This window comes from Bison bison, unplaced genomic scaffold, assembly GCF_000754665.1.
Source record: "Bison bison bison isolate TAMUID 2011002044 unplaced genomic scaffold, Bison_UMD1.0 scf7180017864149, whole genome shotgun sequence".
NCBI lineage: Eukaryota > Metazoa > Chordata > Mammalia > Artiodactyla > Bovidae > Bison > Bison bison.
The window spans coordinates 4,030,747-4,043,106 of record NW_011494721.1 but is presented as its reverse complement, the minus strand read 5'-3'; positions in this window follow the sequence as shown (position 1 = coordinate 4,043,106).

Sequence of the window (12,360 nt, the reverse complement as noted above, 5' to 3'; positions counted from 1 at the left end):
AAGTTGAATGTTTATACATACAACCTGACTTAGATGCGATTCTTCTAGGGCCTAAAGAGTAAGTTGAGAGCTACATGTATATACAATGACTATCAACTTTCAACCAATGAGATCTGAAACTCTCAAGGTATTACACTTCTACAATTTTACTTTATTAATTTGACATTAATTCAAAGTACATGCAATTAAATAATTTATTTAAAATATTTTACATTTGAAGAAGGGAATATGGTAATTTGACCAGCCAACCCTAATCATCAAAACTTTTAAGATTACTTGCTTTGTTTTGAATCCATTTATTTGTAACTACATATATAAAAATAATTAAAAAACACACAATTAATCTAACCTAGATCATAGTCCCCATGTCTACACCTATTTCCACCCAAATGGAGTTACTTTTCCATCTTGTTACTGTATTCTGTTTACTCTAAAATCTCCCTGAAAACTCTGATGAATTAGAATATATATAGTGAATCCTCCTGCTTCCCTTTGCAGCCAAATATGAAATATAATATTTTGCTCTACTGCAGAACACAATTTTATATCCTGTATCTTGAAGGATATGAATCTTTAAGCAGTTACGGGCAGACATCACGTATTAGTGTATATATAGCAAAGTGTATATTGAACAATCAATTTGCTTTCCTCTGTGGATAGCAGACTAGCTATCTAGTCCACTAGTCTAGTCTGGTATCCAAATTTCCCTTGCATTCACACAAACAAATAGATTGCCTGTACGGTACTTGAAAAGGTTGCTGCAGCTCATTGAGGTGCTCAATATTAAGGGAGAACCCACACATAAAGCTCTCATAAATGAAATGGAAGCAAGACATATTTTACTCTATTTAGCATTTAGGCAGCATTTTTTAAAGTACATTTTTATTAGAGACTCCTCACAACAATCTTATGAGCTTAATCTAGTGGTGTTATGCTCACTCAGAAATGGATAAATTTAGGGCCACAGGAACCAGGCATTAAGTTCATGTGGCAGCCAGGCAGTGGAAGAAGCCCAAATTACCACTCTGAGACCTGACATTTCCTTCATGTTATTTTTCTTCCATGAGCCACACTCCCCATTTTTTCCACAGAGGAAACATTTTTAGGTGAAATCATATACATAGTATTTATACATAAGGTTGGTAATTTACAGATAACTTTTTAAAAAATATAAATTTATTTATTTTAATTGGAGGTTAATTACTTTACAGTATTGTATTGGTTTTGCCATACATCAACATGAATCCGCCTCAGGTATACACGTGTTCCCCATCCTGAACCCCCCTCCCTCCTCCCTTCCCATACCATCCCTCTGGGTCATCCCAGTGCACCAGCCCCAAGCTTGCTGTATCCTGCATCGAACCTGGACTGGTTCGATGGGACTGGTTATCTACATGGCTTACACCCATACTGACTTCAAACCTTTGTCAAATCTCCCCTTTTCAACAAAACCTACCCTGGGCATACATTTAAATTATAAACCCTCCCAACAGTATTTCCAAATTCATTTATGTTATTCAATTCTGCCTATTGTAGTTTTTTGTTCATTATACTACATAATTTATTTAGTTACAACTAAATTTATTTAGTTTAATATTATAAATTATATTTTATCCATTGATATTAACAGTCTCCCCACATGAAAATGCAAGTGCTATTATTTTTAATTTTTTTTCCATTTTTTTTTCACTGTTGTAGCCTGAGCACCTGTATTAGGATCTGGTCTACAGCAGATACCTAATAGGTATGTATTAAATTATTTAATTAATTTTAACATAAATTTTTGGTCCTCATTCACCATTATTCATCTTGAGTTAAGGATAAATCAAACATCAGAAAATTCTCTGGAAGTACTATCTTTGTTTTCTTCTCTGAGACAAAGTGCATACACATTTGGTGACTGAAATAGTGGCCTAGACTCTTTTCATGGTGAAGGATGAATGGACATAAGGGAAAAAGGAAACATTCAGAAATAAACTCCACTGATTACACCAGAAGGACTGGTTCAGTTCATTCGGTCAGTCATGTTTGACTCTTTGCGACCCCATGGACTGTAGTAAGCCAGGCCTTCTTGTCCATTACCAACTCCCTGAGTTCACTCAAACTTATGTCCATTGAGCCAGTGATGCCATCCAACCATCTCATCCTCTGTTGTCCCCTTCTCCTCCTGCCTTCAATCTTTCCCAGCATCAGGGTCTTTTTGAATGAATCAGTTCTTTGTATCAGGTGGCCAAAGTATTGGAGTTTCAGCTTCAGCATCAGTACTTCCAATGAATATTCAGGACTGCTTTCCTTTAGGATGTACTGGTTGGATCTCCTTGTAGTCCAAGGGACTCTCAAGAGTCTTCTCCAAAAACCACAGTTCAAAACTATCAATTCTTCAGCCTCAGCTTTCTTTATAGTCCAACTCTCACATCCATACATGACTACTGGAAACACCATAGCCTTGACTAGATGGACCTTTGTTGGTAAAGTAATGTCTCTGCTTTTCAATATGCTGTCTAGGTTGGTCATAACTTTTCTTTCATGAAGCAAATGTCTTTTAATTTCATGGCTGCAGTCACCATCTGCAGTGATTTTGGAGCCCCCTAAAATAAAGGCAATGCCAAAGAATGCTCAAATTACGGCAAAATTCCACACATCTTACATACTAGTAAAGTAATGCTCAAAATTCTCCAAGCCAGGCTTCAACAGTATGTGAACCATGAAATTCCAGATGTTTAAGCTGGTTTTAGAAAAGTCAGAGGAACCAGAGATCAAATTGCCAACATTCGCTGGATCATCGAAAAAGCAAGAGAGTTCCAGAAAAACATCTACTTCTGCTTTATTGACTATGCCAAAACCTTTGACTGTGTGGACCACAACAAACTCTGGAAAATTCTTAAATAGATGGTAATACCAGACCACCTGACCTGCTTCTTGAGAAATCTGTATGCAGACGAGGAAGCAACAGTTAGAACTGGACATGGAACAGACTGATTCCAAATAGGGAAAGGAGTATGTCAAGGCTGTATATTGTCACCCTGCTTATTTAACTTATATGCAGAGTACATCATGAGAAACGCTGGGCTGGATGAAGCACAAGCTGGAATCAAGATTGCTGGGAGAAATATCAATAACCTCAGATACTCAGATAACACCATCCTTATGGCCAAAAGTGTAGAGGAACTAAATAGCCTCTTGAGGAAAGTGAAATTGGAGAGTGAAAAAGCTGGCTTAAAACTCAACATTCAGAAAACTAAGATCATGGCATCTGGTCCCATCACTTCATGGCAAATAGATGGGGAAACAGTGGAAATGGAAGGACTGGTACTAATGATAATATTCTGTGCTTTAAAAAGTGTATGACAATAAGTATATGCTTATTCTGTAAAATCTTTCAGTCTTGAACTTGAGAACACTCTATATGGATTGTACACTTTCACCAAGTTGCACTCTTCAAAGGTATACACTACCCCAGATACATCTATACATACTGATTTCATCCTTAAAAATTCTAATAGTTAAGTCAGTTAAACAGCTTAATTTCTGTCCTCAGTGAGTAAACACTGTAAAAAAGAAATCAACAATGAACATGAAAATAAGAAATGATTGAGATTGTATATGTTGGTGAATGTTCAAAGAATGAATTCTGATAGAAAATGAGGAGGCACTATTGGAGCTATTAACAGGGGGCAAGAAAGAGCCAATAATATATATCCATATCTATATCTATCTATTCTATCTATTATATAGATAGATATGGGAGTAAGGCATGGAGAAGGAAAAGCACTCTAGACTGGAAATAGAGCAGCAGTGAACACATCTTCCTAGATTAACTGGCCAGTGTATTTAACAAAGGGTGTTAGAGAAGTGAGCCAGGACATTTTATTAAGATGCATTTTATTTCCATTTACATGAATGAACATTTATCTTTTAATATCTCAATTGATGACTCATTTCTCAAATGATGAATCATTTTTTAGGGTAAATACAGAGTCCCATGACAAAGGTATTTTGTTTTTAATTTACAAATCTCTTAAGAATCTATAATAAAGATAAGTGTGTATAAATTTTTTTCTCCTTTGACCACCTGTAAAAGCTAAGAGGAAGAGAAAATTCCTCAGAAATCAATTCTTTCAAGATGTAAATCAAGAACTATTTTTCAGAATTTTTAAGTACTTAAAAAATAAAAAAAATTACAAAAATATAGTGTGTCCTATGGTATTTTTTCCTTAGAATTATAAAATATAAAAGATTCTCTTAGTACTAAATGAAAATGATAAATAGTAAAATAAGAATATCTCTAAAGAATTAAGGTGCTTCCCCACATATGAAGAGTAAAATGGATTTGAAAGATGTGTGATGACAATTTTACTTCTGTTCTTAGCTTGAGTTACAATAGTACATCTGTTCTATATTTGGGGATTTTGAACACAAGATTTATAATCATTTAAGGCTGAGAATCTATTTATGTAACATGATGCTGTTAAACCAGTAAAAAAAGACATGCTAAAAGTGATCTTCAAAATAGTGTAACTGTATATAATGTTAAATGTGTGTTTTAACATACATTTCTCTCAAAATCCAAAGTATCCATATATAAGTCCCAAATCACTATAGAATATTTCCATGAAAGAAGTATCATGTTTTGTTATTATTATTGTCAGTCTAAGGAGTAAATGCCTATAGTTCAGGTCACTAGTTTAATCTTTTACTGGTATGCTGATTTCTACCAGATGGTCAGAGAGATGATAATTATGTCACCATTTATTTCTTATTTTGAACATTGCACATAGATGTAGAGAAAGTAGTCCATATGAGACTTTTTCTTAGACAATAGCACTATCCTGGAGTTTCTTTATTTTTCATTCTTTACAAACATGTAAGATTATGAACTGGCTCTATGGTAGTAGATAAGACATTGACTCTAAACTGTCCTCACTGGCCTCATGGTTAACATAGTGCTTCAGAGAGATTATATACAAATCTTTGTATTTGTGTGTGCACAGGTATTCAGTCATGTCCAACATTTTGCAACCCCATGGACTGCAGGGCTCCACTGTCCATGGAATTTTCCAGGCAAGAGGACTGAAGTGGGTTGCCATTTCTTACTCCACGGATCTTCTCTTGAGTCTCCTGCATTGGCAGGCAGATTTTTTACCACTACACCACTTGGGAAGTCCATATACGAAGATACCTTTCATATATCTCATTCAGTGTTACTCAAATTATTGTTTATACATGTATAATCTATCTAATAAATGAATTTATCATGCATATGTCTTTGTTTATGATAATGTTGGGCTTCCCAGTGGCTCAGAGGTAAAGTATCTGCCTACAATGCAGGAGACCTGGGTTCGATCCCTAGGTTGGGAAGATCCCTTGGAGAAAGGCATGGCAAACCACGCCAGTGGTTGCCTGGGAAATCCCATGGACAGAGGATCCTGGCGGGCTTCAGTCCATGGGGCTGCAAAAGGGTCAGATACGATGTAGTGACTAAATGACAACATGATAATGTTAGATATATTTACATTTTGAATTCTTTAAAGGTGTAGGCTTAGTAGAAAAAGATACTAATTTTATGACCAACCTCAGTTTTTTCTATCTGTAGTACCATGAAGAAAAATTATTATTATCTTATGAATTGTTGTCAACATGAAATTAAATATTTGAGAAATAAAAACAGTTAAACCTGCTCAAAACTACATCATGTAGAATGAGAATGTGATGATAAAAAATAAAGATGCTCCTTATTTTCCTTTTCCTTATTCATCTTTTTCTTTCAAGCTTGTCATTTAGAGAGTTATTTATTCAATAAGGCCTCACTAAGTCTTCTATATGCCAAGGAATATACTAAATTAAAAAAAAATGGTTTGTAAATTTTAACCCAGGAACCTGCTGGTCATATATTTGACCTAACCTTATTTAAAAAAATTAATACCAGCATATAAATATGTATAATGAAATTATATTTAAACAGTAACAAAAATACTAAAATCTGACTTTTCCTTAAAACAAAACAAAACTCTGGTAATAGTAATTTGATATCTCCATCAGGTATCTGTCAGTTGGAGCTGAATCACATCTGCCTTATTTATTAAGATGGGTCAGGAGAATTTTCCACTGGTATTTACACGTAACTAGCCTGTCTATGGGGTTGCACAGAGTCGGACACGACTGAAGCGACTTAGCAGCAGCAGCCTGTTTGCACAGTTATATTGTCCACCAGGACCTATAAGCGTTTTCATAATCCCAGTTTCTATGTGAAAGAAGTCTAAATCTGATTCAAGAATGGAAGTAGCAGCAAGTAAATTAATATTAACGAAGAAAAACTCTTCAGCCTCTAGGATGCTTCCATTTACCTGATAAAGAGGGTTATGTACTGCATTATTTCCTTTTACTCAAGTTATCAGAAATTTTAGATGTAATGTCAGTAAAATAGTGTATCTTATGGTGTATTATAATTTCAATGATTTTATTGTAAACTGAATAGCTTTATTGTGTGCATGATCTTAGCCATCAATCAACAATGTTTCTTGCATACCTACAGTGTGCTCAGGATGGCATCTATGCCTTTAATTGTAATATTTCTATACAGTTTGCTTGGAAGAGGAAAATAATAAAATATGACTCATAAATTAAACATTTTGCCAACAGTATTTTGAATTAGAATGTTGACACAATCCCTGTTTCCTTTTCTCTTCCACCATATAGAAAGCCATTGCCACAGTCATCATATCCCTAATGTATCCACTTTAGAGAATAAGCTATGACCCCTCTGTGTGGATTTGCTGTGTCTTATGTGGAGGGTGAGTTCGTGTGTGAAATGATCTGCTTTCCTCAAGTCCACTTCTTCAGTGAGCCTCTTAAGCATGTCGTACTCAGGTCATTGAACACTGATATAGAAGGTTCAGACATTCAACAACCTGTTTTCAAACTATGCTTTTATCAGTTATCCAAACTGCACAGATATTAACATGGAGTTTTATCTTGAAGAATGACATCTTGGATGTGTTTGCTCCATGCCTATAAAACCTAAGTACTCTTAACATTATAGCCTTCCTGAAAGTCTCAGTTATTCCTGACTATGTAGGATATACAGTGGCAAGAGCAGTCAAAGGCTCTTGAAGTCATAATTTATGAATATGTAGGATAACAGATAAAATGTTGCCAGTATATTGAAAATAGTAATCCAACAGTGTTCATATTTGTATCTTCAAAGTCCAGCATAGTTTCCATCTCACTGTAGATACTCTAAAATTTTTGATAAGTATTTTTGAGGTCTTGACAAATGCATCAGCCATGCCAGATATTCTTTACCCTAGTGTCTAAATCCTTGTCATATCCTTAGCATGAAATACCTTTGGTTCCATTCCTAACTGAATTTTTGTCACCATCTTATATCCTGTTAGCATTTTACCCTCAATTACAATTTTTAATTTTATAGACACAGTTGTTGTTTTATCATTATCACCCTCAAGACAATATTTTGTTCATTTATTTACTATTGCCACTTAAAAGGCTGGTATACAGAAAATATTCCATTTAGTATTTATGAACTTTCAGTTTGAGCCTCCTGTGGGTTCGTTTATTCACTCATTTTTTTGTTGTTTTGTTTTACTTAAAAGTATTTATTCAGTAGTTTCATTAAGCAAGGTACTTTTCCATGTGTTTTCTGTACATCAGTGTACATGCAAGGATGGGGAACACATGTATAATTTTTTTTTAATTAAAATTGAATAAAAAAAAAAGAAGAAAAAAAAAAAGAAAAAGATTGTTGTGCTTTGGAGCCTATGTTATAGCAGGTGAAACAGATAAAAACAGGAAAATATGATCAATAACTAAATTATATTGTATGTTAAAGGTGATAAGAGCTACAAAAAAATAGAACAAGAAAGGCAGGCTGTGAGGATGTTGCAGTGTTAATTAGGGCAACCAAAGTGTTCTTCATTGAGTGTGTGTGTGTGTGCTCAATTTTGTCTAACTCTTTGTGATCCCATGGACTATAGCCTGCCAGGCTCCTCTGTCTGTGGAATTTTTCAGACAAGAATACTTGAGCAGGTTGCCATTTCCTGATCCAGGGATCAAATCCATGTATAGTATCTCTTGCATTGGCCGGAGGATTCTTTACCACTGTGCTACCTGGGAATCCCTAAGAACACTGAGGGATTTGAACAAACCCATGAAGAAAGTGAGAGTTTAGCAAGGAGATATTGGGAGAAGATCATTAAAGGCAGAAGAAATAATTAAGTTCTCTAGGATTTGGACTTACCTGGTGGTTCAGTGGCTAAGACTCCATGCTCCTAACGCAGGGGCCCGGCTTCTATCCCTGGTCAAGGAACCAGATCCCTAAAGATCACACATGCCACAATTAAGAGAGATGGGAAAAGCACAACTAAGACCCAATGCAGCCAAATAAATAAAATAAAATTTTTAAAAATTATTTTAAAAGAAATCTAAGACCTGGATGGGGGCTTCCCATGTGGTGCTAGTTGTAAAGAACCCACCTACCAATATAGGTAGATACAAGATCCCTGAGTCAGGAAGAGTCCCTGGAAGAGGGCATGACAAACCACTCCAGTATTCTTGCCTGGAGAATCCCATGGACAGAGGAGCCTGGCAGGGTACAGTCCATGGGGTAGTACAGAGTCAGACACAACTGAATCGACTTTGCATGCACACACGCAAGACCTGGATGCACCTGGCATATTCAAACAACAGAAAGGAACTGAGGGAAAGGAACCCATAAAGCTTTTGGGGTTTGAGTTCATAAAAAATGTATGAAAGTTAGAAATAGTCAGACTTTTGGATTTTACTTGAAATGAAGTATGGGACCACCAAATGCTGAAAAAAATTAACATGGCCTGTGATTTAAAAGTATCAAACTGGGTGGTTTATTTAAACTAGACGATGAGAAGGAAGTCAAAGGAAGAAAGAGAAAACATACCAGGCAGCTAGGATAGTAATTCAAGTAAGACATCATAGTGCTTTTACTAAAAATAGTAAAAAGTAGATGGATTCCAGATATATTTAGAAGGTAGAGATTTTAGAATTAATTTTAAGATTAAGGGCATAATCAAAGATAACTTCAAAGATTTTGCCCAGAAAGTTGAGTTGCCATAAATTGAGATAAGAAAAGATGTGTGTGAGGTATGGGAGATGCTTTGGGCAGAGGTCTGTGTGGGAAAACAGAGCATTCATTTTTGCACAAGTTGACATTGAGTTGTCTGTTAGATTTTAAAGTGAATTTGTTGAGCAGGAATTTGAATATACGAACAGAGATTGGGTGAGAGGTGCTGGCTAGAGATAAACTCAGGGAATTAGTAGCATTAGAGTTGGCATTTAAAGATATGAGATAGAATGAGATCACCAATAGAGTAAGTGTTCAGTTCAGTTTAGTCACTCAGTCATGTCCAACCCTTTGAGACCCCATGGACTGCAGCACTCCAGGCCTCCCTGTCCATCACCAACTCCCAGAGTTTACTGAAACTCATGTCCATTGAGTCAGTGATGCCATCCAACCATCTCATCCTCTGTCATTGCTTTCTCCTCCTGCCTTCAATCTTTCCCAGAATCAGGGTCTTTTCAAATGAGAGTAAGTGTAGGTATTCAGAAAGAGTAAAAAGGATTGTCTTCTGACTTTTCAAACTATAACAAATAGAGAAGAAGGAAATTAACTAGAAAAAGACTGAGAAAGTATCCTCATAGAGGAAGGAAGACAACAGTTTATTGTCCTGCAACTCAAGGTGGTGCTTTTCCTTGTTTTGTTTGTTGGTTTCTGTTTTTGCTAACAGAACAAACCTATCTGGATGTATATAAAAATGTGGTTGTTTTTTTTGTTCAATCACTAAGTCATGTCCTACTTTCTGTGACCCTATGGCTTGCAGCATATCAGGTTTTTCTGTCCATCACTATCTTCTTGCTTTGCTCAAACTCATCCATTGAGTCATTGATGCCATCCAAACATCTCATTCTCTGTCACCCCCATCTCCTTTTGCCCTCATTTTTCCCAGAATCAGGGTCTTTTCCAATGAGTCAGCTCTTCACATCATGTGGCCAAAGTATTGGAGCTTCAGCATCAGCCCGTCCAATGAATATTCAACTTTGATTTCCTTTAGAATTGACTTATTTTATCTCCTTGCTGTCCAAGGATCAGCTTAAGAGTCTTCTCCAGCACTATAGTTGAAAGCATCAATTCTTTGGTGCTCAGCCTTCTTTATGGTCCAACTCTCACATCCATTCAAAACTACTGGAAAAACCATAGGTTTGACTAGACAGCCTTTTGTCAGCAAAGTAATAGGGTCTCTGCTTTTTAATACAGGTTTAACCTGTAGGTTTACCTGTATAGGTTTGTCATAGCTAATCTTCCAAGGAGCAAGCATCTTGCAGTCACTGTCCGTGTTGATTTTGGAGCCCAAGAAAGTGAATTCTGACAGTATTTCCACATTTCCCCCATCTATTTTCCATAGATATGGTAGGAGAAGACTTTTCGAGATGGAAGCGGTATGTACAAAGCATTAGAAGAAACACCACTAATTAAAATATAGAAGAGAGGGGGATGAATTTCTGGAGTGACACCCTTAAGTAAGTCAGAGAGACATAAGGGAAAGGACTGGGTGTTTGTAGGACAGAAAACACATCTCAACTTTGTTTACAGATGAAATGGGAAGGCATTTGCTGGCTGGATGGTACACGTGGCAGTGGGAGTCAAAGCTTTTACTTAAATATCCAGTGAAGTGAAAGGGAAGTCAGGTCATCAACTGTTTGTGATTTGAGAAGAAAGTGAAATTGTTATTTAAGAATGAGAGAGTAAACAGACTTGACAGCATGCTGTGGTATCCTGATGGAATTATTGGCGTATATGAGGTTCCATGTCGTTAATCTGTACTGGGTCAGTTAAAATGACTGCATCTTTTTCTTCATTCCATTTCAGTTGTGCAGGTGCACGTGAAAAGAATTTAAACAGTAGCATGTAACGAATGATAGTACTCCCACATAGATGCAGCAGAGCCAGAGGTGTAAATAATTTTATGTATTTATGTTCTGGAGTGTTTAAGAGAACACGAGAGAAAACCATACTTAGAATTTAAGGAGTCACAAAATATGAAAATAACAGAAAAGCACAAATAATGTCAGCTGACTACTCAAACAGGTAGTTCACAAAATGATACACAGAAGTGAATGGAAACTCAGTATCATCCCTGTACCTGTGCATAAGTGCTACCAAAGAATAATGGTTTCTTATCCTCTCCAATCTTCCAAATATTACATGAAGCCTTCTTAAAATAATCAAGAGTCTGCTCAAAAGATAGCAAGAGAAAAACTACACTGGAGAAAAATAGGGTATGAAGGTCAATAGGGTATATTCAGCATATATGAATTAAATCCTAGAACATATTCATTGATTGTTTCACTTGAACTGGACATATGCATTCTGATATTAAAAACACATGAAATAGTGTTCAGAAGTTGACTTTACAACACAATTTTATTCACTCTTTCAGTGAATATTTTAGATGGATAGACTACTATAAGCTGGGTATTGTTCTAAGCATCGTAAACACAGTATTTAACCAAACAGATTTCCAGCTCCTGCAGGTTACACTTCAGCAGGAAAAGATTCATACAAAAATAACCATATAAGTGAGTTATATATAATGTTATAAAAAAACAATAAGTAAGATTGAGATTAAGGAAGCACAAAAAGGAGGTGCAGAGGAGAGGGGTCTAGAGTTTAAAATATGCAATGTTTAATCAAAATTTCAAATGAGATGGAGTAAAGGGCAAGGAGATACCTGGAGAGTTTTCCAGGATCAGAGGAGGCATGGAAGAGGCAAAGGGCACCCACTGTGCCTGGGAGAGAAGGGAAAAAAAGACTGTAGTAGGAAATATGGGGAGAAAAATATTGCAGGGCTATATCATCCACAGCACAAATGTTTATTTTGATATGATCTAGAAAGGAGCCTAAGATGTGGCTGTTTCATGAAGAACAAAGGAAGCCATTGCTTTAGAGAGAGAGGTTGATGAAAGGTAGTGTTGATATATGCTGCTGCTAAGTCACTTCAGTCGTGTCTGACTCTGTGTGACCCCATAGACGGCAGCCCACCAGGCTCTGCCATTCCTGGGATTCTCCAGGCAAGAATACTGGAGTGGGTTGCCATTTCCTTCTCCAATGCATGAAAGTGAAAAATGAAAGTGAAGTTGCTCAGTTGTGTCCGACCCTCAGCGACCCCATGGACTGCAGCCTACCAGGCTCCTCCGTCCATGGGATTTTCCAGGCAAGAGTACTGGAGTGGGGTGCCACTGCCTTCTCTAGTGTTGATATATAGACAGCCCTATATAACATAGACAGTTTTCTTCTGAATGATATGATAAGGG